This window comes from Lingula anatina, chromosome 4 (genome assembly GCF_051362555.1).
Source record: "Lingula anatina isolate TDL-2025a chromosome 4, LinAna3.0, whole genome shotgun sequence".
Lineage (NCBI taxonomy): Eukaryota > Metazoa > Brachiopoda > Lingulata > Lingulida > Lingulidae > Lingula > Lingula anatina.
In genome coordinates, this window is record NC_141770.1 from 10,980,672 (window position 1) to 10,986,636 (window position 5,965).

The following is a 5,965-nucleotide window of genomic DNA, read 5'->3' on the forward strand; positions in this document are numbered from 1 at the left end:
CTTTTGTTTTTAGCTTTGGAAATACTGCAAGACATCTCACATTTTTAATTACAAATTGTATTAAAAATTATTAAACATTGAGCCCACTACGCATGAATGCATGCATGAATAACCGTCCAAACACAAAGTACCCGGAAAACATCTGACAACTACCTCAAAGCTCATGACTTATACAATTAAACCTAACAAACATACAAACACATCCAACGTGAGCAGAAAGTACAGAGTATTTTTACAAATAAATATAATACGTATACATGTACAATCAGCGTAACAAAAACAAATCCATTATTATACTCAAGTTGGTGGAGTCGTTATGGCCTAAATACATGCTAATAAAACGGTAACAATGTTAGCATAAGGAAAATAAATAGTTTACAGCATGTATCAAACGACACACGTCGTGCGTAGGCCCTCCTCTCCAAAGATTTTCTACCTATCTAAAATCTAACACAGGTTATTCCTTGCGTGTAGAGATTGCCATAGGGCAAAAACATATTCCTTTTTTGGGTTTCACCAGTACCACAGACACATTTCTGATCTTCCAAGGGTACGCGGGACCAGCGGCCCTTCTCCACTGTCAGGTCGTGTTATGGCAACCTGTACCGAGTTGCAATAATTCTTTGAAACTCCTTGACGTCCATATCTTTATCCATGCCTGAGACGGTTAGATCGGGATTAAACTCTCTACACAATACAGTTTAATAAGATATACTTGTATGGAAGCCGTCGTCATAGCCGTTGAGGCACCAAGGATGCGGGAACCAAAGGAAGCTGGTGTTGAAGGCCGATGATGTTGATACCAACAAACCTCTGTATGGATGTTTTATTATCCACATGAAAAGGACATACGGGTCGATTATGCTTCAAATTGTCAAAAGCCAGTGATTTAAACCTTGTTTCAAATGCTGATCGAAAAGAAATTTTCTCTTTTTAGATTACAAAATGGAGGGTTTATAATTACCGTTTCCAAATTATCTTCAAAACGGCAAAAATCGTCCCTGGGTGGGCTTGAACCACCAACCTTTCGGTTAACAGCCGAACACGCTGACCGATGGCGCCAAAGCTGAGGAATGTTTGCCTGTCGTGGGAGGGGGGGGGGGGAAGAGAGGAAGGAAGGAAGGAAGGAGGGAATGAAAAAGAAAGAAGAAAAAGAGAGAAGGAAAATAAAGCGAAGAAAAAGAAAGAAAGACGGAAAAAGTTGAAAAAGAAAAACAGAAAAGAAAGCAGTCTCCACCCAATGCCGTTTCACCCCTAAATTTTCATTCTATAATGATTTAGTTTTTTATTTTTGATTATTGATTGATAAATGATCCGGATCACCAAAAACTAATCATCTGTTCCTTGGCCTACTTCTAACAGTTCTTGAAAATTTCATCAAAATCGGTCCATAACTTTTTCTGTAATGTTGCTATCAGACAGACAGACAGATAGACAAACTAACCGAACCAAAAACATAACCTCCCTGGCGGAGGTAATTACTTTGACCTCAAACCATAGTTATTTGCATAACAACAAGTTGGTCATCGTAGTGCGAGCTGTCTTCCCGAATGCTCACTTGGCAGTTAGACAGAGTCGGGTGTAGACGCAACAGTATGTGTGGTGCAGTCAGAAGGTCGAGCTTTTATAAGGCGTGGAAGCAAATGTATGTTTGTGAGTATCACTATTTCTTCATCAACCACAGCCATTAAATACTAAAGGCGCAGAAGAATGAGAAAAATATTTACGACAAATATTTATGACATGAATCCTTTTACTATATTTCCATTGTTACTTGTATGTCACTCAGAATGGTAGAAGTTATTGCTTACAGTGCATTGGGACTCCATATGTTCAGGATAAACTACGCATTCATCTGATTTTTGATGATAACCTAAGTTTGCTTGAAATCCTCTGCACTTTGTAACCCTCTGTTTGAACATTTTGTGTGTCCCGGCCCTGACAATAAATTTTGAATATTTTGACGTAATTTAAAATGTCGTGTGTGTTTAAACGTAAGTATTACCGCCCAAATTAATTAAATGGATGATGCTTGTCACCGTTCTGAGCTTCTGATCCAAGGATTTCGAGTGCTCATTGCACAATGATTGACAGATACATATTTTACATAGCCTGTCGTCTCCATTGTGCCGTGTGTTGTCCATCCATTACACGGTTCACTGTATGAAAACTTATTATATGTGTGCAATACATTTATTATAATTTTCAAAGAGAATTTGTACATGTAAATGATCTCTTTCTCTGAAATGCGTCAAACACGTGTTATAACTACAACACGTGTTATAACTTTTAATATCAAGAGGAATACATTAACGGTCGTAGCAATAACCTCACCCACCCTGCAAATGAAACGGGTTGTACTATCAATGTTACTTTTTAACAACAGGCCTAAAATAGTTATATCATTAAGTAATTCCATATCATAATTTTGAACATCAAACTGTTAATAAACGTGCACGCCATTCCATTTATATGTGCCCTCTGCACTGTGATATTACATGCATTATTAGAATGTAGAGATCCCGTCTGTTTCGTTCAAAGTTGTAAACATTATTTTATCTTTTCAGGAGCTCAACGAGATTCTGCACAGCATCCGCCTGAAAGCAACCTATGAAGTCTAGCCTTTGTTTCACACACAGAACGCACGCTCCTTCGTACATCTATTTTATGAAAACTCAATAAAAAAAAACTTTTGTAATTTGGCGTTTTATTTTTCACTTTGTTATGAAATTATAATGATAAAGATAGTAGTAATCATAATGGAAAATGTTTGAGGACTTTCAAATTCAATCTGATCTGTAAATAATGTCAATTTTTGCGGTTGACGGTTTTCTGTGGTACCTAAATTTTAAATAGTTGTAAAATGATCAGTATTTTCTAAATAACCTCTCCAAGCTGTTTTAGCGCACTGAAATAAAATATCTAAAATGGTTTTCAACAACCTACATTTTATAGTTCAAATTAATATAAATTTACAATCTTGGTTTTAAAAAATTCACATGAGATTTTTGTTCTATAGCATATGGTACTTATTCGTTTGGATATAATTCTTCCTATATTTTCTTATATAGGGAGGGTCCCATTTTGGCTTTCGCTATCGTGAATTGTTTTAATTTGGCGGCTTATTATTAGTATAAATACTGGATTTGATATTTGAACGCAATAATGAAACGGTGGGATGATTTCTGATGCGAGCTCAAATCAAGTTAGTTTTTTTTTTTAAAATGGATACGGCTGAAATTGGCCAGAATTTTAATTTCTGAGGGTAAAACAGAATTTCTTCAGTTCCTGTGGGGATAATAACAAGATTCGCCCCACCTGTCACCCCTTCTTATGCAATGGACTCACCCCTCTTATACAATGGACTCGTCCCACCTGTCACCCCTTCTTATGCAATGGACCTGCCCCACCTTTCACCCCTCTCATGCAATAGACCTGCCCCACCTGTCACCCCTTCTAAAGCAATGGACTCACCCCACCTGTCACCCCTCTCATGCAATGGACTCGCCCCACCTGTCACCCCTCTCATGCAATGGACTCGCCCCACCTGTCACCCCTTCCCATGCAATGGACTCGCCCCACCTGTCACCCCTTCCCATGCAATGGACTTGCCCCACCTGTCACCCCTTCCCATGCAATGGACTCGCCCCACCTGTCACCCCTTCCCATGCAATTGACTCCCCCACCTGTCACCCCTTCTCATGCAATGGACTCGCCCCACCTGTCACCCCTTCTCATGCAATGGGCTCGCCCCACCTGTCACCCCTTCTCATGCAATGGGCTCGCCCCACCTGTCACCCCTTCTCATGCAATGGGCTCGCCCCACCTATCACCCATTTATTTGGAATGGAGTCGCCTCTCCTGACATCCCTCAGATAGAGTAGGTTTTCTCCACTAAACCCCTCCAATTTGAATGGACTCCCCCAATTTGTCTATCAAGTGACCGTGGCGTACTATTCAACCTTGCTTGCTTCTGTCAAGTCTTCACTGCTAAACCTTTTCACTACTCCTGTGTTAGTTGAGCTTGTGAGCATTTGATTTGAATGAATTTTCTAAAATGAAGTTAAAACAATCCATTAAATAATCACAAACGCCAATCAACAATCAGGATTGCTTAAAAACACATTTTAAATAATTTTGATAAACATTATTACATAATTGAAGTCTAATTTTATAGGTTTTTTAAAGCTTTTCATCATGTCGGTAATTTCGTGTAGGTACCGACTGCCCAAGGATTCTAAAATCCTCATTGCTCTAGTTGCCGACTAACCCCAACCCCAATTTGTAATCAGCCACTAGGTGTAGTTAACACAGCGTATGGCGCAGGTTTGATGTCCAACGTTATACCGACAGCGTATGGGGCGACTACTGTTTGCTATATTGGTAAATATAACCGACAGATGTCTTTTACTTTTTTATAACATTGTTAGAACGTTTTAATACTAGATGTGATGATTAATGTTGTGCAAATTGTAGTAATGCAAAATATGAAATGCTTTGTTCATTTGTTTTTGTCAAAATTAACAAAAAAGTATAATTTATAAATTTCATCAAAATTTATATACGTTAATAGAACTTGCTCGCAACTTTTCTCGGATCAATGATCCGAGAAACGTTGCCAGTGACAATGACAGTACAACGTTAGGATAACGTTCTCTTAACATTTGTTGATGGTCTAACCAATATATAACCCTGTTATCAACGTTCTGTGTAAGCTGGGTATATGTTACCTTCATTATTTTGCATGTGTGAAAAAACATTTATTAACGAGAGATCTAATATCTATGAAACCAAACTTGATTTTTTTTTATTTTTAAATAAACTCAAATGACACTATAAATAGATTTTTTATTAATGATAATAAATGATGGGTTATTGTTTTAAAAGTATAACTACAGGTACAAAAAAATTCAACCTTAAAGATACATTCCATGGATTTGAAAATCCCCCAAACGCCATCCACAGCAGTGGCGGATTTAGGGGGCCCGGGGTGTCAGGGGGGTCCTGACACCCCCTTCAATTTATGAAAAAAAAATCACACCAATGGTCCCCCTCTTGCAATTAGAATTTTGACTAGCTGAATCAGTCTCTGAACCGTACCAAATGGCACCATTCGCCCTTTAAATTACCAAAAAATTTCGGGGCCCCGCACCCAACACCAAGGGTGGGGGGTATGGTCGGCTTCGCATCCGCGGACCCCCCCCTTCAATAAATCCTGGATCCGCCCCTGGGTAGGCTTTGTTTGTTTGTGTGTATGTGAGACGTAAGTGAGGAGTAATTAGGAAGTAGTGGATAGTATTGTATTTTACATTGCAATATTCATTTCTTCAGCTTAACAAAAAAAATTATATTGGACGTGGCGAAGTGATTGCTGCATCACCTGAACGCCGGTGTAACGTGACGGAGAGAGTCCCCCATGATAGGGAGTCCGCTCCCCATTAATTCGCACAGGTAAACCTCGCCCTAGATTTTGACTCACTTAGGTCAGGCAATCCTAACCATTATAACAAACTGGAAGGCGGACTTTCTGTTACACGGACCCTCAGTTTCGTTACATCGGCAAAACTGTAGATGAACCGCCGGTTGTGCAGGTAAATGCGTTAGAGAAGACGTACAGAGCGATTATTGCGTGTCGTTTTTTCTTGTCAAATGCCCGTCAACTCGTACCATACCGTGTGGTGACATCAGCGCTGTAGGGATGGGAAACATGTAGGCCTACGATTCACATGCATGTATGACATAAATATAAATATTTTGGTTTACTAAATAATTTGTTTTACTTCCCCCATTCTGTCTAAAGAGGGCATTAAATTGCATTAATATAATAAAAAAAATGAATGGCCCTAAAAGAGCTGTGAGTTAATTTCATCCAATCTCAAAACTAACTAAGTTACATTGCTCTGTTGTCGAAAAAAGAGGTGCTGTCTTGGAAAATACCGGAAATTGATTGCAAGTTTCCCACTGC

At 39.0% G+C, this 5,965-nt stretch overlaps 1 long non-coding RNA gene across 1 annotated transcript; it reads left to right on the plus strand.

Moving 5' to 3' along the window:
• Positions 1-1,503: 1,503 nt before the first annotated feature.
• Positions 1,504-2,698, plus strand: LOC147762273 (uncharacterized). Its single transcript, XR_015334018.1, has 2 exons — positions 1,504-1,653; positions 2,568-2,698. It is a non-coding gene; the product is annotated as an uncharacterized LOC147762273 (long non-coding RNA).
• The last annotated feature ends 3,267 nt before the right edge of the window (positions 2,699-5,965 follow it).